General features: G+C 48.0%; 1 protein-coding gene across 9 annotated transcripts in view; it reads left to right on the top strand.

The window, feature by feature from the left end:
• The window catches only part of LOC139754988 (uncharacterized), a 346,758-nt gene that overhangs the window by 40,144 nt on the left and 283,977 nt on the right, over positions 1-22,637 (top strand). For 8 of the 9 annotated variants that reach the window (XM_071672870.1, XM_071672864.1, XM_071672869.1 and 5 more), the window contains exon 3: positions 8,206-8,352. The gene's annotated coding sequence lies outside the window, so the exon portion shown is untranslated. Of the gene's footprint in view, positions 1-8,205; positions 8,353-22,358; positions 22,501-22,637 lie in introns of those variants that run through there. The other variant, XM_071672868.1, reaches the window with a different exon arrangement.

Genomic DNA, 22,637 nt, shown 5'->3' with positions numbered 1-22,637 from the left:
CTGTCTATATCGGTGGTTAAGTTTGTTTACAACAGATCTTAATGTTGTTACTTCTGATCCACGATACACACCAGGACCTTCTCACGTAACCTATTATCAGTGACCCATTATTCGATCGAATCTCTGTGGTAACATTCCCTCTCTTAGTAGGACGCCCGTTGAGGATAGGTTTGTTTTCCCAGCAGAGATGACACGCCCAAGCCTTTCACAGGAATCTGATTCATGACTGAGTATAGTGAGGAGGAGAAAGCAGCCTTGATGTGTGAGGGAGCGAGCTGGTGTTGTGTAGTGCGTGAGAGGTTTGAGCCATCGTGGTGTGTCACCCAGAAAAGCTTCCTGTCGTTTGCCAAGTTGTGGTGACCTGGGTCATGATAAGGTCAACATCACTGTGATGGTCCGGTGACCTGGGTCATGATAAGGTCACCATCACTGTGATGGTCCGGTGACCTGGGTCATGATAAGGTCACCATCACTGTGATGGTCCGGTGACCTGGGTCATGATAAGGTCACCATCACTGTGATGGTCGGTGACCTGGGTCATGATAAGGTCACCATCACTGTGATGGTCGGTGACCTGGGTCATGATAAGGTCACCATCACTGTGATGGTCGGTGACCTGGGTCATGATAAGGTCACCATCACTGTGATGGTCGGTGACCTGGGTCATGGACTGAAGAGGTGCGTCGGTGACGATGATGAACAAGGTGAGGCCAAGCTCACCATCCTGCAGTGCATCAAGTCAACACTTTGATATCGCGTCTGTGTTCTTGAACCAGAACAGATGACTTTCTGGTGGACAGGTAGGTAGCCAGAGATCCAGCCCAGAGGTCAGCCCGCTCTTACCAACTCAGCTATTCGTCGATTGACATTATACAAAAATTGATTAAGGTCAAGTTAGTAGTTGGTGTAATTGTACTCTGTATGGAGAGTTCAAAATATGGCATTGGGGTGATTTGCTCTCTTTTTGTGCACGAAACCACAATGAATTGTAGTTCTGTGTGAAAGACGACTGAGGACCATTCTGTAACAGGTTTCACGTAAACAACTTGTCGAAGATATAGACATGAAGGCATTACGTTTGTTAGGTTTACGTACTGGAAGGATCAGATTGTACGTTCAGGAGGTAGGTAGAGTTCCCGTTACATACATCATGGTGTATGATGCAACAAACAGGATTGCCGGATGCGTTGTGTAGGATGTATAAAACAAAAATCGTAGGTGACACCTCCTCCCTGGGAGACGAACGTAGCTTTGCTTTGCCAGTGGCTAAGGCTGCGTCAGGTGAAGATGCAGTGAACAGTGTCACACAGTGAACATGTTCCTTGTTGTTCATCATGAAGTAGAGTAGTAGTGTTTCCCTGTGTGTGTGTTGAAGATTGAGCCTAACCTGAATTTATACACTCGCCTCGCCAAGCTGGTCGTAACACCAGCCAAGCAAGGTGCACGCTGTAACCCAGGCTTTCATTGAATTCGTTGGCTATTTGTATTAGGCTCGCGCGAGAGTCCTTGCCGGTTTTCCCTACCGTTAATGTGTTCATAATGACACCGTGCACACTCTCGTGGTTGTAGTCCAACAACAAGTGTTGCCCACTTTGATTACGTACAGTCGGTCATGCGGTGCCGGGCGCTGGCGGGGCCAGACTGCAGCAGTGACATCATATTTAGAGACATGTATTTTCAGATGTAGATCCTTATTGTATGGTGATATGGTTAGTGTGACATGTTACACGTGTGACATGTGTTATTGGGTCTCATACTTGTGGTCCTTATTGTATGGTGATATGGTTAGTGTGACATGTGTTACCAGTGTGACATGTGTTACCAGTGTGACATGTGTTACTGGGTCTCATACTTGTGGTACTGACATTTGCAGGAAAGTGTCCAGAGCGAGGTCACGTTGGGAGGACCCGCGCCACCTGGACGGACGTGCTGGAATTTAAGGCGACGCTGATTAGCAGAAGCTGTCACCCCGTTTTCCTTTGCTATATATATAAATACTCCCCCCCTCCTTCCTTCCTCCCCCAGGGAGGATGGCAGTAGAAATGTTGGTTCGTCAAGGATGGTTGGCGGTCCATTAGCATGTGATTAACGCGTGTGCGTGGTGGTGGCGTGGTGGTGGAGGGTGTCCTGGGCGTGGGCACACACTGCTCACGTGAACCCCTGTGCTACTGGGGAGGGAGGGAGGGGTTATGTGGGTGTGGGTGAGCAGCGTCCACGTCACAAGTTATCATATGTCACAAACGCAACAATAAATGAAACGTAAACATTTGAGGCGGGTCTTCCGAGAGCGGTGTGGCTCTATGTTGCCTTCAACATTACGTTAATGCAACATCAACAGTCGGGTTTATCACACGGCAGTTATCCTCGAGCACACACACACACACACACACACACACACACACACACACACACACACACACACACACGAGGCTGTTCAATTCAGAGCGGCGGCGGCGGCGGTGGTGGCATACTTGAAAAGTCGCTTGGGTGTTGCGTAAGACACGACGACGCTGGAGGAGGAGGAGGAGGAGGAGGAGGAGGAGGAGGAGGAGTGTTGCTATGTATGGTGCTCGGGCGGTGCCCCACCACCGCTTCCGTCCGGCTCCACACACACACACACACACACACACACACACACCGGGGTCCTCCCGTCACCACCCTTAACCTACCCTAGGTAGAGGCAGTTTACATGTCGTATGATCGTATCGTGTGTACCCTAGTGTGTGTGGACTGGATTTTATTGTCGTATAATATTATAACCTCTACAGTTGTGAGGTGAATGACTGTCTCCATGTTGTATAACGGGTGTGGTAGTAGTCGGTGTGTGTGTTGTGTGTATATATGGGAGTGTGATGTGCGCGCGTCATGCACGCTCACCTTAACGTCATGCATAGCTTGTGTATGACGGTACGACCCGCCGGCATAATAGCCTGCCTCTGTATGGCCGGGTCCAGGGTGGGTGGTATGGTGGTCGTGTTCATCAAGGGTCGTGTACTGAAGGGGTTAAGGTGTACTGTCTTCACTGCACGTGCCACCCCCCCCCCCCACGTGGCAGCCCCAGCACCATATCCCCGCTCCCCCCATCACCGACACCAACACCCATGTATGTACCTCCACACCACCCACCTCCACACCACCCACCTCCACACCACCCACCTACCACCTCCCCACCCACACCACCCACCTCCACACCACCCACCTACCACCTCCCCACCCACACCACCCACCTCCACACCACCCACCTACCACCTCCCCACCCACACCACCCACCTCCACACCACCCACCTACCACCTCCCCACCCACACCACCCACCTCCACACCACCCACCTCCACACCACCCAACTACCACCTCCCCACCCACACCACCCACCTCCACACCACCCAACTACCACCTCCCCACCCACACCACCCACCTCCACACCACCCACCTACCACCTCCCCACCCACACCACCCACCTCCACACCACCCAACTACCACCTCCCCACCCACACCACCCCCGGCTCGGTTATAGTCAGGCTGGACCGTCCCGCCCTAGCAACCATAGCTCACACCACACCACACCACGCTACACCACACCACACCACACCACACCACGCTACACCACACCACACCACACCACACCACACCACACCACGCTACACCACACCACACCACACCACGCTACACCACACCACACCACACCACACCACGCTACACCACACCACACCACACCACACCACACCACAGCACACCACACCACACCACACCACACCACACCACACCACGCAACACCACACCACGCTACACCACACCACACCACACCACACCACACCACACCACGCTACACCACACCACACCACACCACACCACACCACGCTACACCACACCACACCACACCACACCACACCACGCTACACCACACCACACCACACCACAGCACACCACACCACACCACACCACACCACACCACAGCACACCACACCACACCACACCACACCACACCACACCACACCACACCACACCACACCACACCACACCACACCCAACACCACACCACACCACACCACACCACACCCCGCTACACCACACCACACCACGCCACAGCACACACACACACCACGCTACACCACACCACACCACACCACAGCACACCACACCACAGCACATCACACCACACCACACCACACCACACCACACCACAGCACATCACACCACACCACACCACACCACAGCACATCACACCACACCACACCACACCACACCCACCACACCACACACCACACCACACCACACCACACCACACCACACACACAGCACACCACACCACACCACACACAGCACACCACACCACACCACACCACACACACCACACCACACCACACCACACCACAGCACGCAGGGCATCAGGTTACGTGGTGCCCTCGTCTCTCCCTGACTGACCCTCCCTGTGGTGGGAGTGATGCACATCCCTCGTGTATCGTCAGGCCGTCGTCATGGTCGGTCGTGGCACACAAGACACTATCAAGCCGTCGGTGAGGCTTCGTCAGTGTTTACCCCCCTCCCTCTCCCCTCACACACACACACACACACACACACACACACACACACACACACACTCACACACACACACGCACACGTGGGTCACACATTACAGGCAAACCTTGGGGTAACAGTTACAGAGATATAGGTCAGTACGAGACAAGTTACAGCGATGGGCTTCGTGCACACCACAGGTTAGGTCAGTACCCGGCCACACAGGGAGGATGGGAGGTGTACCTGGCTTGGTTAGGTTATCTCGAGGTTCAGAGAAAGGTGGTCAGGCGTTTTCGACCGATGGTGGTAACTTGATGTGATGGTCACAGTGACCCCGGCGGTGCAAGGCTGAAGTCCCACTTAACCAAGCAGTGATCACCCATGTACGTACGTACATATGTGGACAATATAGTTATATATATCAGTACGTACGTATATGGACAGTATAGCTTTATATATCCGTAAGGTCGCAGGGTTAGTGTGACATCCTGATGAGTTGTAAGGTTATGTATGTATTCAGTCTACAGAGGCACACATTAAGGTATGAATCAGTCATGTATGTAGACGGTAGTGGTGTTACATAAGGCACACCACACTGGCTGGGTTGACATGTAACTGTTATCATATATCGCCATGGGGGGCCTCTACCATCACCAGCAGGGCGAAGAAGCAGTCCGGTAACACCTATACATATACATGGACGATACAGTTGTACATAAGTACTGAGGGTACAGTTAAATCCACAGTTGAAATTCAGAGAGTCATACAGCCCGGATACAGAAGACGGCGGGGGGGGGGGGGGGGGGCAGTACAGTAAATCTTGCAAGTAAGTCACGTGTTTGTGACGTGATTGAGGCAGCCACCCAGCCGGCAACCATACATGGACGCGTTCACAAGGTCTCTCTCTCACACACACACACACACACACACACACACACACACACACACACACACACACATGTACATTACCAGCATGTGTGTGTGTGTGTGTGTGTGTGTGTGTATGTGTGCCCAAATTTCTCATGCTCTGTTTGATGCTTTGCTCTGACGTCACGGTGTACGTCATGGTGGGGGCGTGGTGTGGGTCACGTGCTCTGCTGTTCACTTGAGAGTTTGGTTGTTGCTGGTAATGTACGACGTGTTACACTTAGTACAGCTGGCCACATAGTGTGTCTCTACCTCCAGCTGCCCTCTCTCAACTCGGAGGGAACTAGTTGAACACAACCACCACATTACATATGAGAATAATATTGACCTCTCGACATATTCACCTTACGTCTGTGATGTTTATAAAAAGTTATTGATGTAAGATATTGGAAGCGATCACTGGTGTTGCTGGGCAGTCGATAGCTGCCTCCACGTCAGCAAAATTCTCATTTTATTGATACTTCTCTCACTTGGACATATTTCCGTTTCGTGGTTTATGACAGCGATGCAGTAGCGATGTACGTCAGACGTTTCTCCCGGGCTGCTCTGTACCAGGCGACGGTGGCTCTGTGTGTGTGTGTGTGTGTGTGTGGGGCTGGCTTGGTCATCATCCCAGCTGTGGTGGTGGTGGACGTGTCAACCATCATCTTCTGGTGTTCGCTCGTCCCTCACGCTGATCATCTCGGCTTATGGCAGAAAGCTGGTTGACTGCAATCATTTTACGTAAACATTCAAACAGGAGGAGGAGGGGTGTTAGCTCCTTAAATTGGCTTACCTAGTTACGTTCTCCCTCAGCTAAACGTGCTCCTCCTCCCTCAGCTAAACATGGTCCTCCTCTCTCAGCTAAATATGGTCCTCCTCCCTCAGCTAAACATGGTCCTCATCCCTCAGCTAAACAGCCCTCCTCCCTCAGCTAAATATGGTCCTCCTCCCTCAGCTAAACACAGCCCTCCTCCCTCAGCTAGATATGGTCCTCTTCCCTCAGCTAAACATGGTCCTCCTCTCTCAGCTAAACACAGTCCTCCTCCCTCAGCTAAACATGATCTAAGCACTGTCTTGCCCCAGGAGGCGTGATCGTCGGCGTGACCTGACCTCTTCAGTCAGGTCATTAGCAGGAAGTCCACACACTCACAAGTAATTTGGTTCATCCATCATCCGTATCATCCATCCGAACTTCGGTAACGCCACGTCAACCGGATGATCCGGTTATCTTAACGTATATGATAACCCGGCCACTTCCCCTCCTCACCCGGCGTAAGAGCTGCTGAAAAGTGTAAGTCGACCACTTGTCGGTAAACCAGAAGTGTTAAGTGCGTTGCTGCGGGTCGTGTGTTGTAACCCACACACATGTTATATCTCGTCCAGGATAACCACATACCTGGGTTGTTATCGGAGGGCATCATACCCACACAACCAACAACCTCCTCCTCCTCCACAATAGAACTTCATAACACTTGTATCTGTACACACACACGATCATTCCCTCACTTGTGATAACACAAGACCCAGGCTCCAGCACATCTGTATTACTGTTTGTGTGTTACTGTGTGAGAGTTTTGTACTCGTACTGTCCTAACCTTGTATATATGTACCATGTACTTTGTCCACACACACACACACACACATACACACACACACACACACACACACACACACACACACACACACACACACACACACACACACACACTTTCCCCATTCTTTTAATGTTTTCCTCTTGTTCATCATCACAAAATACTTATTCAGGAATGAAATATTTTCAGCGTCCATTATTTTTCTTACATTTTATCCCAACATAATAGAACATCATAATGAAACATACATGACGGAATGACAAGAGAATGATATGATATAAGCGAATATAACAATGCATATGTTGAGTGTTCTCTAAATTTTGTTCTTTCACTGATGAGTGTTTAAGATGATATTCTCTGTGATATACAGTCAGGGACATAATACAGATCTGCTACGTTATCTTACATCGTATGTGATTCAGAAAACGGTGACTCTCTGATGATATGGAATAATGTGTATGTATTAAGTGTGGCGGTGGGGGGTATATATAGTGATACGGGTCCGCTGCTGTTAATGTGCTAGAGAGAACCATGATAGACCGCCGTGGACCAGTGTGGACCGTGATGGACCAGTGTGGACCATGATGGACCATGGTGAACCACTGTGGACCATGATGGACCAAGGTGGACCAGGGCGGACCACTGTGGACCATGATGGACCAGGGGTAGCCTAGGGTGAACCAAGGTGGATCAGGGAGGACGAGGGTAGCCTCTGGTGGACCAGGGTGGACCGGGAAGGCGGCTGGGCCAGGCTGGCTCGTACCTTAGAGGATGTGACGTCATAATGGTGACAATCATGCCTGTAATTCCGTGTGTCTTGCCCGAGGCCAGCCAGACCCCCGCGCCCTGGGCTCTCTCTGATCAGCTATTTTTAGATCGTTCATATGACCCGCACACACTGCCTGAAACACCTGCAGTTCACAGTGATCAAGAAATGATAAAGATACGATCAAGAAATGATAAAGATACGTCACTTTGCTATGAAATACGACCCTTGGCCTCCAGCTGTGTTGGTGCGTTGAACATTACTGATGGTTCAGACGAGAAGAAAATATGAAGTGAAAATTGCGCCGAAATGATTATAATTCACATTCAAGAACATGTGTGAAAAATTTTACTTTGTATTATTCTACATTTTAGGTTGTTTACTTGAGGATTGTTTATTAATATATTTTTTCATACTGACTCAGGGATCGTTGGCGAGAAGTTCAAGCCTGACTGACATAAGCTGTCGTTCACCGATGCTAGGAAGGACCCGGGCAGAGCTGAGCCCCGCCCGCACCCAGCATCACACACACCCTCCACATGGGGAAGGTCACACACTCCATCATACACAGGTAAGTACAGTTTGTGTTGACTACATCATCAAGCAGATCATCCCTACCCTATCGTCTGTGTCTTGTTCCTTGTAACTACTACTACTACTACTACTGTTTCCAAGGTCTTTCGATCTCTTCAACTTCCAGATATTCAACCATCTTGAACCTCAAGGTTTGTTTCCAGACATCCACTGGAAGAGATCGTCTCTTATCTTGCTAATATTGGCCGACCAACGTGTCTGTGAGGCACGAGATCTCGTTACATCGAAAGCTTCTGATTAAGTGAGGCATCGTGTGTGAGGCACAGTGTGTGGGGCATCGTGTGTGAGGCACCGTGTGTGGGGTATCGCGTGTGAGGCATCGTGTGTGAGGCACCATGTGTGAGGCATCGTGTGTGAGGCATCGTGTGTGAGGCGCCGTGTGTGAGGCATCGTGTGTGAGGCACCGTGTGTGGGGTATCGCGTGTGAGGCATCGTGTGTGAGGCACCATGTGTGAGGCATCGTGTGTGAGGCGCCGTGTGTGAGGCATCGTGTGTGAGGTATCGTGTGTGGGGCATCGTGTGTGAGGCATCGCGTGTGGGGCACCGTGTATGAGGCATCGTGTGTGAGGCACCATGTGTGAGGCATCGTGTGTGAGGCACCATATGTGAGGCATCATGTGTGAGGCATCGAGGTCTGATCCTCATGTCTCCCTCCCTCCCTCGTCTTCCTCTCTCCATGATACATCTCATGTCCAGCTTCCGGTCTGGCCCGTCCATGTTCTGTTCATGGATCATCCTCTCTCCCCCTTACCTTATCAGCAACGTCATGTGTCAGGAATTCATGTGTTACGTTCCTCATCATAACGATATTCTGTATTCAACCAGTAACTCAGTTCACTTGATAATTTAGGATTACACGGGTCACGAAGGGTCTTGGTCAGATCCTCAGTGGGGTTAATATTACATAGGATGTGACACAGTGGGTTCATTGTATAAGCTTTATTGGTTATGCCTTACACGAGGCCTCCCAGTTTTTCCTTTTAAACAGCTTTACGTCATCAGGCAGACACTCAGCGAACATTGCCGCTTGTCAGTCAACTGTCGACACCGCACAGAGGGAATTATCGCTTAACAATCGCTTACCGACTTTATACATTACACACCAAGTGCATAATTTCATCAGTTCTAACATGAACACTTAAGACTTGTGGGCACATCTGTACATTGTCGATTTGATTTTCACACGGCATCTGCGGCACTTGGGGCCGAGATAACAAGGTGTATATTTACACGAAGAGACAATAGGTTTGTCATCACGTTCCGCTGTGATGTTTCGCTCTTTGTCATTACCTGTTCCTCTGTGAACGCTTTAATTTTCTGAGATAGAAATTAAAACGTCAGGGACACCACAAGCTGTGTGTGTGAGTGGATTTCACGATAAGTTTTGGTATGATTATATCATCAGTTTAACATTTATATTTGTAGGACTTTCTGGGATTGATTTTAGTACTGCATTGATAAGTAAGATAAACAGTGTGGGGCTTAATGCTCTACCTTGTGGAATGCCAGGTTACTCATCTTTAACTCGCCTTTTGTAATCTTGAAGCAATACAGCAGTTTGCTGTTCATAACATGACCAAGTATCCAGTGCAAGAGTCCACCACCTGTATCCATCTTAGCTATGTCATGCTATGCGCGTGTTACCCATGTCAGATGCAGCTTTTAAGTTAAGAAATGTGTTATGATTTTGTTGATGTCCGTCCGTACTGTTACGAGCGCTGTGATGCAGTTGTGTACACTTTCCTGGACGTAAAACCATTGATATCAGGCGACATGTTTCCTTGATTGTGTGTGATTATTGTATTTCTCTTTTTGAGACAGCAGGGGCAACTGAATGCCCTAATCCACGTAAGGCTACCCCATTAAACGTTATATATATATATATATATATATATATATATATATATATATATATATATATATATATATATATATATATATATATATCTTTTCTTTCTCTTTCATACTAATCGCCATTTCCCGCATTAGCGAGGTAGCGTTGAGAACAGAGGACTGGGCCCTTGAGGGAATATCCTCACCTGGGCCCCTTCTCTGTTCCCTCTATATATATATATATATGTATTTATATATATATATATATATATATATATATATATATATATATATATATATATATATATATATACATATATATATATATATATATATATATATATATATATATATATATATATATATATATATATATATATATATATATATATACCCTAAACCAGTTACCCATTTTTTCGACCAGCTATCAGAGGAGGATGAACAGCTGGGTTGACTGTGAACCAGCTGTCGCGATCAGGGTTCGAACCTGTGCGGACTCGTGTTGAACGCCGTCCACTTCAGAGTTAAGCACTGGCAACTCAGCAGGTAGATAGGGCGAAACTCACCCGGTTGAGTATGTGTTTACGTCTTGGTGCAATGATACTGTTGGTCCAGGAGGAAGACACGTGACCCGCAACGTGTTTCATACAGGTGAACGATGGATTATCCGGTACGAGTCTTGGTGTGGTCCAGGAGGAACAGTGGAACACAACCTGGCCCCGTGATCCATCATGAGGATTGGTGGAGGACTGTGTCACATTAGGGAGGCTGACACAAGAGGGTGGTGTGTCCCCAAGCACTAGTGACAGGCATGTTTATCCCTGTGGTCATGTATATAGGACTACACACACACACACACACACACACACACACACACACACACACACACACACACACACACACACACACACACTCGTATATAATCAGGCTATCATATCAATGTTGCTTTCGGTATAGAGACGAGTACCAGCCTGCTCCTTCCGTCTTATCAGGCACAGATGATGACCAGTGGCATTTGTCAACATCACGGCTACTAGATGCTGGTGCCAACATCACGGATGATGGCTGGTACCAACATCACAGGCGGTAGGTAGCTGGTGCCAGCATCACGGGTGATGGCTGGTACCAACATCACAGGCGGTAGGTAGCTGGTGCCGACATCACGGATGATGGCTGGTACCAACATCACAGGCGGTAGGTAGCTGGTGCCGACATCACGGGTGATGGCTGGTACCAACATCACAGGCGGTAGGTACCTGGTGCCGACATCACGGGTGATGGCTGGTACCAACATCACAGGCGGTAGGTACCTGGTGCCAACATCAGTTTTGGGCGTATTGACGAAGTGTCACCTGTTCTAATAGTGAGGACAGACCTTCGTCTTGAACGAGGACAGTGTATGCGTCGAGAAGATCGTAGGAAGGTTTGCGTCTCCTAGAGTTGCGTTGTGGAAGGAAGGAAACAGACATCGTATCCACCAAAGCTTTAGCCATCATCGCTCATACAGTGTCCACGGTACCCTGTGGTCTGTATCTGGTGATGGGTGACCAAGGAAGAATAACAGGCATGTAAACAGCCGGATCTACAGAGCAGAATCCAAAGTAATATTTGTGTATGAGAGAGAGAGAGAGAGAGAGAGAGAGAGAGAGAGAGAGAGAGAGAGAGAGAGAGAGAGAGAGAGAGAGAGAGAGAGAGAACATGAAGGCAAAGAGAAAGGTGGGCAAGCCGGAGGCGGGGAGTCGTTAAGGCAAATTGTTTCTTGATTAAACTCTGTCGTGATGTAAGGAAAGAGACGATCCTCCCAGATATGTAAACAATCCTCCATACAGAGGCAATTCATTCCTTTGTACAGCGTAAGTAACTGTCCTGATAACATGTATATTTGATACGTACACCGGTACAGCCATACCTCTGTTATGCCTTCAACAACTGGTGTCACAGTTTAGAGTCAGGCACTTAATAACAGGTATTGTTGGAGTTGTAGAAGAATGTTTTTAGTTATGATGAAGTTCAACACCGGTTGTGCTTCGAAGCAACTCATCTTGCCTGATTAGAATGGTGAGTAAGCACCCCAGATAACAGGGTTTAAAGCTCTATATTGAGAGGTGTACACTTGTTCATTACCCACACCACAGACACTGTCAGTAAACAGTGAACTAATACCCTGAACCCACCAACACATCATGCTGGTATTTAACCATGTAAACATGACCTCACGCCAACATGGCACTACACTGAATATGATGACACAAACATAATGTGATGACACAAACATAATATGATGACACAAACATAATGTGATGACACAAACATAATATGATGACACAAACATAATGTGATGACACAAACATAATATGATGACACAAACATAATGTGATGACACAAACATAATATGATGACACAAACATAATATGATGACACAAACATAATATGATGACACAAACATAAAACCACATTGGGATGACCCCACATCAGAACACAACCCGACACTATTATGAGACATTGTCAACATAACCTCCACGTCAGGATGACAACACATAAACAGAACACCACACCATTGCCTGCTCAGTCCTCCTGAGTGTAATTTACATGTCATTCTTCCACATGTCTGTCTTCTGTTGCCTTTTCATTCCAAGTATCATCACTACTCCGTATCCTCCTCCCTCCTGTTTCCACACTTGATGATACTTAGTTCTACCAAGTAGCTAACTTATTTCTAGGGTTTAGTGCCACCCATCATGGAGCCTGTGGTCCCATATGATAATCCGTCTTATTTTTTGTATACATTCTTCCCTAATGCTGTTTGTCATATCTTGTCCCTCTCCACACACCCTGCAAGGTTAGTGTGATCTTCCTCTGCCTGTGTTTCCTTTCTCTGTTCGTCAAACCATAACCAGATCCTATTGTACTGGTCCTCCACTGTCTCTCTGACACAGGTTACACACATATATATGTATATATATGTATTTATTAGTCACTCGTCAGCGAAGGCCAGGGAGCACCCACGAGCCGTCGTCAGCTGGCTGGTCGGTGCTGGGTAAGGCAGCTGGCTGGGTGGGTGGTGGAGCCAGCGGTGGTGTGGTAGGGTTAGCCTTGGTTGGTTGATTACAGTGTTCACCTGGTGGCCGGCCTGGTATTATATCGAGCGAAGATCAGCCCAGCTGATGGTTTCCGTAGCCTTACGTGCACATTATACTCTCAGTAACTATACAATTTCGGTGGCCGGAGTTCGGGTATGAATTATGATGGTGTTGGTGATGGAGTACCTGGGACAGGACCTGGCCATGTGAGTCGTGGCTGTTGTTTACCACAACAACGCACGTACCCACTGACCCACGAACACACGTGGCAAGATATGGCTCGCGTAGCAAAGCAGAACTTGTGTTCATTGATCACTGCCAGTAATGTTTGAATCGTACCACAGACACAGAACGTATGTCAAGACACAAACAGTAGGGAAAAAAGGAGAGAGACTTACACGATGCTGAAAACAATAAGATTCTTAACCAATAACAATCAGCTGGTCCTGACGATTCCTCTGGCATCATGATCGAGGAATAAATCTGGTAAATAACATTGTCGGTCATAGTGAACGAACTCCCGCAGGAAGTCCTGACTGACTGCAACCTGGCGACTGTACGAGCAATTTACATCAAATGACAATTAATAAGAGCCTTATTACTCCTCGGTTTTAAGTAGAAATTTGGAAACAATTATGATCGGGGAAGATGGTGTAAAATGTCTAGATGATAAACTGATGATTTTAAGCTGACATTTTAACTAACTGTTCATCCTCTCCCAGGTAGCGAGGACCTGGCTTATGCTAGGATATATGTACGTATGTGTACCGTTGATCGTATGGCCTTCATAAGGGCACTCAGTTGATCGAGCCGTTTCAGCTGTTATACAAGATCAGTTTAAAGATTTTCACAAACAGTTGTTTGGTGATATGTGTCTATAAAGTGGATTTCAACAATACACTTGGATAAGGACATGTCGCAGTGAGGCTCCACTCTCTCTCTCTCTCTCTCTCTCTCTCTCTCTCTCTCTCTCTCTCTCTCTCTCTCTCTCTCTCTCTCTCTCTCTCCTCTGCTCGCCTCTCTCGTCTCTGTATAAAAAACGCAAACGTTTCCATCATCTTGGAAGCATGCCGTGGTGCAGCCCATCCCTAAGAAAGGAGACTGTTCTAACCCCCAACAGTTATCGTTCTGTTCCTGTCACTCCCGCTGCCTCCGAAGTACTTGAACCTCGCCTTATCTTTTACATTTTTAAACACTTACAATACCTTCCCCATCTTTCATGATCACCAATACGTCTTTTGTTGTGTGTGGTCCACCTGAGACTCACCCTCGGTCCACCATTCTCTGGTAATTTGGTGGCTTGATCGGAGCCCTCAACACGTGTGAAGCATCTGACGGTGTGGCAGAAGTTTTTGCTTTCTTATCTCTTTTCGATTTGGTTTTCTTGTTTTCCATAACACACAGCTTCCTCTCTGGCCGATCCATTGTTGTAGTTCTTGATGAAGCGACTTTTCCCTCTCATCCTGTCGGCGTTGGTGTTCCTCAAGGTTTATCCTGTCCCCTGCTCTCTTGTTTTTCCTCTTAGTAAATGATCTTTTCATCCTCTAACCCTCTTGTTATAGGGTCGGAAATCACAAGTAGATAACACTGACACCATTATCTGTGTCACACAAAGCAGACGACGGGGAATCAGGCGCAAATTAACGTACCGTGCCTCTTATGATAACTGTGATTAGGGTCACTTGATTTTTAAAGGTGAGGACTTACATGAAGTATAATGATGATTAAGACACTCACAAAAAATAATGATAACACAGAGCGCCCGGTCGGTCATACAGGACACTAGGGGTTGTGGGGAAACAACTGTTATAAGTTTACTTGGGAACTACAACCGTACAACTTACAAGCTTCACGGTATAAGCAGCGACAACGAGGCTGGCTTCTCCAGGCGAACTGACTACCGACCATGTCTGCTGACCTTGCTGTGGAGTAGGACGCAGGCTCCGGATGTACTGACGTAATGATCATCACCTGGGAGGTGGCGCTGCGAACATCACGTACAGGGAGATGATGATGTTCACGACGCCAGTGAGGCTGGTCACACAAACACACACACACACACACACACACACACACACACACACACGTCCATCCTATACGCTCGCCTCACTGGAAATCATAATGTGGTTCCGGCAGAGCCCAGAAGTGAAGGTGCTCAGGGTTGTTGACGTGCTGTTAGCTATGGAGGGGTTGTGTGATGTCACTAGACCCCCCATACCCCACCCCCACCCCTTCGAGGGGTTTATGGTCTGTTGTGGTCATCCAGCCCACGTAGGATGCCTGGGTGATTCCGTCCTGTTTTGTTACAGGTTGGGTAGATAGGAGGGGGAATGGCAGAGGGGTAATTACTTGTGGTCGACCGAGCCAGTGGCCTGCTGGGCCCATACTTCACATTCCCTCCACACTCAACCCCAATACTCGTTCTGTTTCTCACGCTTGACATGCTTCCCCCTTACCTCAGGACTTATGCCGTCAGGAAGTAGTAATCTGGTTAGATTCAGTTGTGCAAAAGCATAATTTCTCTCTCTACATTACACTAATGGTCCTGTCCTCAGTTTCAGAACGTTACAGCTCCACCCTCCAATAACTGGAGGTACCTTAATAATTTTCTTGTGAGCAGCTTCTTCATGTTTTCAGGGGCTTTATTCACTCCAGTTTGGGGCATTGCTCACATATCCGAGGCAACTGTTCCTCTCTCTCTCTCTCTCTCTCTCTCTCTCTCTCTCTCTCTCTCTCTCTCTCTCTCTCTCTCTCTCTCTCTCTCATCCAGACTGCAGTCAGATGTCTTCTGTCACATTATTTCTCCAGATATCTCTATCTCTCTTGAACCATCGCTCTCTGTACCCCGTGATGTTGCCGCTGCACTTGCCATGTTCTGCCGGTATTCCTTGGAGCACTAGGCTCATGAGCTATTCCTGTATGTCCCTGCCACTAAGACCTGAGAATTCAGATGAATAGTACTGCCCTCCAATGGATGTCCTCGTCACAGACCATCATTATCTTGTGTTGTCTGTCTTTCCCACGTAATGATGCTGTAACCTGGCAACATGATTACGTGCCGCCGGTAGAAGTTGCGTCACACCGGCCTGGTGTACGTGCCGATGGCTGGCAGCGTTGCGTCAGATGGGTTGGTAGTACTGCTGCTGGTGGCTGCGGAACCGGACTCCGGGGGTCAGACAGGCTGGCCCCTCCTCCCAGCTGACCCCTTCACTACCTTCGTTACGTAAACCATACATGATAATGACGTAAATCGTTCCGCGTCATCTCCCGCTACTTGGGAAAGTAGTGAAGACACACCGGTGTTACTGTTCTCACCACCATTACCTCTGGTCGCGGCAGATCCCTCGTCCCCGAGTTGTAGTTAGGCACCAGAACCGCCTCGAGCACATCCTAGCACGTACAGACAGACACAAGAACAGCCCCAGCTTCGGTCAACATCATGACTTGTTAATGGGATGCATCATTAGCTCACGTTTGTTATAAAGTCTGTGTTAAACGTTCTTGTTCTTACCGTTTCTGTGTTTATTGTTCTGTTTATTTTGTTTACAGATTTCCAGCTTTTGGTTGCAGTAATTTCAAGAAACTGTCACTTTTCATTATCATATAAACCGGAACTGAAAAGAAATAAAGTTGGTCCATAAAGTTTGACATATAAATGATCACAGTTTTAATGATGTTTAGCAGTTTATATATTTTTCATGTCTGGTTTAAGTTCTGTGGATAGCCATGTTTCCAACAAGAGCACATATACTCGTCCACAACAGTGGGAACCGAATGCCTGATAACAAAATTGTCTTCAACATGCATTACAGTTTTAGTTTTTGATTGATTACCAAGCTTGGAGAAAGTGTACCAAACTGATGTTTGATGTTAAATTATATTAAGAGAGGTTGTTAATGTTATCTATACTAGGCTGTCTACTTTCAGCAGTTCTACTTTTTCTCTGTTGACTTACAGTTGAGGTGCATACGTGTTCTAGTTTGTCTAGAGCCTCACTGACGTACATATGTTGGCTGCTGCACATATGAGAACCACACCAGCGTACAGAAACCTCCTCACCACATACACCTAACGTGTGTGCTTAATGTTGATTTGTGCCTCTATCATTAGCTACTTTACTGTGGCAGCCGTGCTCCTCCTGTGAGCGGCAACGCTGTAGGGCTTACAGTAGTTACAACGCGGTCTTTGTCATACCCGAGTGACCAGAATATAATGAAGTAAATTGTCACAAAGTTGGTTTATTACATAATTGTACAGTCATTCATCTTGTCAGTACATCTACTTGATGCAATAAGTAGATACAGTCTCAGAATTTCAGATGTCTCTGTATAGAATGTGTTCTTTCAGGATTTGTTTGGACCTATTCATACTAGAGTTCTGTTTCTTTAAAGTTTAAGATAAAGTGTTCCAGCATGTGTCCATATCTGTGGCCACAAACATGACAGTTCACATGATAAACACCACGAGATAGGCTACAGCGCCAGCAGTACATAACAGCCTAGCCTTAACGTAACGGTGGCAACATCTCGTAGTGTGGTGATCTTATTTACTCTCCCCTCACACGTTTTAGTAACACCTCGTTGAGTTAATAATACTTTTACCGTTTGCACGTGTCCATTTGCTTGAAACAAATCCTTTAGTTCATTGTTAATTACATTTTTAAGACATGTAGTTCACATCCCAGTATTGTTGTCAAGAGCTTATTAAACATGTTTGTTCTTACAAGATGTTGAATGACCAGAGGACACGCAAGGAAGAATTCTGGAGACTTCTCACCTTACTGTGATGCCGGGAGATTACATTCACCACGCACGGTGACGGAGCATAATGATGCGTACTGCTTGCTGCTCCTTGATTGTACGATGGTGAGGGTGGTGGGAGGGAGGAGCAGGATGCGCCACAGAAGCGTACAAAACCAATGCCAGATCCAAGCACAGGCAGATGTACTGGATGGAGTCACCGACCTACCCATAACCTGGTCATGACCCTCTCACTTTCATTACACAGGAGAGGCTGGTTATGTCAAGGGCGGCTACCTACGCCAAGCTTCATATGAGGTTATCCTCGACGGATTAACGGCGCTCGCTACACACACACACACACACACACACACACACACACACACACACACACACACACACACAACACACACACACACACCACACACGGCCATACAATGCAACCGGTGCTGCCCATCAAGCATGCTTGGAAGGTTTTATCACTGGTGAAGTAAAAGGTTTTATTTTTCTTGAGTATCACATAGACAGAGCATTTCTATAATGGTTTGGCTGAAGGGGCTGACGCATCGTAGCCAATGACACGTACAACCAGCTAAGAGCCTAATACATCCTGGTACTTTAAGATCCTCTGGTGCGTCAGTCTGTGCGATGGCCATCGTAAGTTATTCCTTCCCGTTAATTGTATGTGTTATACATCTGGTAATACTGTAATGCTCGCTCCGCGGTGTGTTATGAATGGCGTCTCTCTCATCTTGAAAATCAACATCTTGAAACAACTTGAGTTGAAAACTGCTTCCAGATTATGACACAGAGAGAGGTCTCAGAAACTGCTTTCTTGCAGCCTGTTCTACCAAACTACACCATCCCCTCCACACCACCACACAGTCTGTAACCCCCCCATTCACCAGGTGTACGCCTCTGCCATTCTCCTACCTCCCGTTCCCTGCTACTGAGGGAGGCTGCTGCTGTATCTGTCGACATGAACATTCCACACGCACCTGACCACTGCTGGCCCAGGCGTGTCAGCTGGTGTAGAGGGAGGTGGGTGACTCCGGCCAGATCACATTAGTCTGCGCTTCTCAAGGCTACAGTGACTAGGTTGGAACAGCAATTCTACACACCAGAACCACTCTACCACAGCAGAACCACTGTACCACACCAGAACCACCGTACCTCACCAGAACCACTGTACCACACCAGAACCACTCTACCACACCAGAACCACTCTACCACAGCAGAACCACTCTACCACACCAGTACCACTGTACCACACCAGCACCACTGTACCACACTATGACCTCTGTACCACACCAGGACCACCGTACCACACCAGAGCCAACGTACCTCACCAGAACCGCTGAACCACACCAGAACCACTGTACCACACCAGGACCACCATACCACACCAGAACCACCGTACCTCACCAGAGCCACTCTACCTCACCAGAACCACTGTACCACACCAGAACCACTGTACCATACCAGAACCACTGTAACACACCAGAACCACTGTACCACACCAGTACCACTGTACCGCACCAGAACCGCTGTGTAGGAAGAGGATATAACATAGGAGAGCCACACTTGGTTACGACGTGCTCGGCCAACAACGTAAGATTGCTTAAGATGATGATGGTATTATCACACTGGTCACACCCACCTGCACCATCACCTTGCCAGTCACGGACGGTGTCGTCACCTGCTGAACACGTGCAAGGCCACCACCAGGGGGGTGTCACGTGCTGCACGTAGGAGTCGCGTCGCGCACTCCTGTTGACCGCGGCACCGGTCGCGTTACGGGAATAGTGGTGACCCCCGACGCCCGAGATGACCCACTCCCCGTGTGGTGTGACCCCGACGCTCGAGATGACCCACTCCCCGTGTGGTGTGACCCCGACGCCCGAGATGACCCACTCCCCTTGTGGTGTGACCCCGACGCTCGAGATGACCCACCTACGCTGTGACCCCGACGCCCGAGTTGACCGGCTGTGGTGTGACCCCGACGCTCGAGATGACCCACCTCCGCTGTGACCCCGACGCCCGAGATGACCGGCTGTGGTGTGACCTGGTGGCCACTAAAGCGGCAGAAGGAGCTGTGGAGGTGGGTGGGCAGTACTGGAGGAACCGTGGGAGGGTAGTGGGCACGAGGGGGTATGTAGTGCGAGGGGCACGTGCGGGAGACGTGATAGTTCCCTCTCCCGCGTCCCTCATCGGTCCTGCCCCTCCCCATCCCCCCCTCCTACCCCATCACACACACACACACACACACCAGCTGGCAGGTCAGGCGTACATAGCAACCGGCCATCGCGGCACAGGACACCACAGTACACTTATCAACACGATAATGACCTCCAGGTTTTATATACTGATAAAATGGCGATGATAATTGGACGAAACTTCACGCATGAAGCGTTAATTGTTAAGTAATTATGTAATGAAGAGACTACAGGAGGAGGAGGAGGAGGAGGAGGAACAGGAGGAGGAGGAGGAGGAACAGGAGGAGGAGGAGGAGGAACAGGAGGAGGAGGAGGAAGGTTCCCTGAGCGTCCCCAGTCATGTGCACCGCAGCAAGCGCTTGTGTGGCCGACAAATGGTCTCCCCACACGATCATGTCCAACATGACCATCTCCTCCGCCTGGCTGTCATGGCTCGCGGCGGTGGTAGATTTACGTGAATTTACCGAACTGTTGTTTACCCACGTTGCCTCCGTCTTGCCCTCGTCAGCTGGTGGTCGTGCTGTGGGTGTGGCATGTTTACAAACGATCAAACAGTTGAATTACGACGCGTTCAACAAGATAATGGAATGTGGTTATGTTAGAACCAAACGCAGACTCATGGACAAGTTCACTATACACATGAGTGCCTCTGTCCTGTATAAGCAAATAAAGTGAGAGAACAGTGAACATTGAAGATTAGCGTCCCCAGTTATGAGGGAGAACATGTTAGAAAAAAAGTATTCGTAATATTTTGTGTGAGATATGAAGTGTGGAATTCCTCACACCAGCACGAACATTGCTAAGGAATATTTGTGAAAGTTCATTGAACTATAATAGTTTTCTTTTTAATGTTTTTCCCTCACAGGTCACAGTATTCTTAGACAACCAACTCTCATTGCCAGATATTTTGTTTCTCCGAAGTGGACAACTTTACATAAAGATTTCAAAGCTTCGTATAACTAAAGTGGAACATTGTATTTAAATGATTTATTGTGGCTGATTGTAGCCGTCTGACCTTGACACTGGTGGCCACAAGGGAATCACAAGCAGTCTGCGAACACGCTGACGAACTGTGCTCGCCACCGTCACTTCCAGCTAGCTGGGATCCCCCTTCCGCGAGTTGCAGTTCAACACCACATCCTCGCTGTGGCCATCTGGACTCATGCAGACCACTACAGACGCACCTTCAACACAACCATTGTGATCATCATCAATAATCAATGGCCAGCAGAACCAATAATTGCTTTAAGACTTTGTATCCACATTCCTTATTATAGCTCGTAGTCAATACTGTGTGTAATTGGAAGGTATATTTCGAGCATTTTGCCGTTGTTAATTCAATAAGCCGCTAATTGTCATTAATTAAATTTGAATTTTACAAAATTCAAACTCCTCAAAAAACAAGATTCTTCGAAAATGTAGTATACGGTATTGAACACCCTGCATGTGACACAATTTATACGGTATTGAACACCCTGCATGTGACACAATTTATACGGTATTGAACACCCTGCATGTGATACAATTTATACGGTATTGAACACCCTGCATGTGACACAATTTATACGGTATTGAACACCCTGCATGTGACACAATTTATACGGTATTGAACACCCTGCATGTGACACAATTGTTTTCATCGTCTTGTAAGATTAATGCCGACCACGTCACACTCTGGTGCAAGATTTGCTTCGTAACTTGATAACAAATGAGGTTATGCAGCGAGGGTGGTTGTGAGTGTGTGCATTGCTTGTTCTGTGCTGCGGGGAACAACGCTAAACTTCAACTGTTTAGGCAAAGGTCAAATCATTTCCAGGAAGGTTTTGCGAGTCTCTCTCTCTCTCTCTCTCTCTCTCTCTCTCTGTTGTGTGTGTGTGACCCTGTGACGAGGCCGGGGAGGGGCTGCTCTGGTAGGGGTCAGCGTGGAGGTGAGCCTCCCCCCCTCCCACCTACCCCAGTCGATGGACATGTTGCTGTCACGTGAAGCTATCCCCCCTCCCCACACCTCCCCTCCCCCTTAACCACCACACCACGCCAGCCTCTCCCACCGCCACACCAGCCTTCACACCACTGATGTCCCCGGATAACAGTCGTTGTTCGCTGATGTAGCGAACATGTTCAGCAGCTCCTGCCAGTGTACAACAGTACGCGACCTGTGTCTCGCACAGAGGCGATCCCTCCACTGTGTCTTGTCGTCACCAGCTGCAGCCTCACTGTCGTGTCTGTACTGAACACTTGGGTCCCTCCTCACCCTACGGTATAACTACTATATACTTCTCTGGTGTCTATATATATATATATATATATATATATATATATATATATATATATATATATATATATATATATATATATATATATATACACTGACTCGTGTTATCATGTATCCCAGCT

Source organism: Panulirus ornatus, chromosome 18 (assembly GCF_036320965.1).
Source record: "Panulirus ornatus isolate Po-2019 chromosome 18, ASM3632096v1, whole genome shotgun sequence".
In the NCBI taxonomy this organism is placed as follows: Eukaryota; Metazoa; Arthropoda; class Malacostraca; order Decapoda; family Palinuridae; genus Panulirus; species Panulirus ornatus.
Note: the sequence above shows the minus strand (reverse complement) of the source record. Positions and strands in the feature narration are given on the sequence as shown.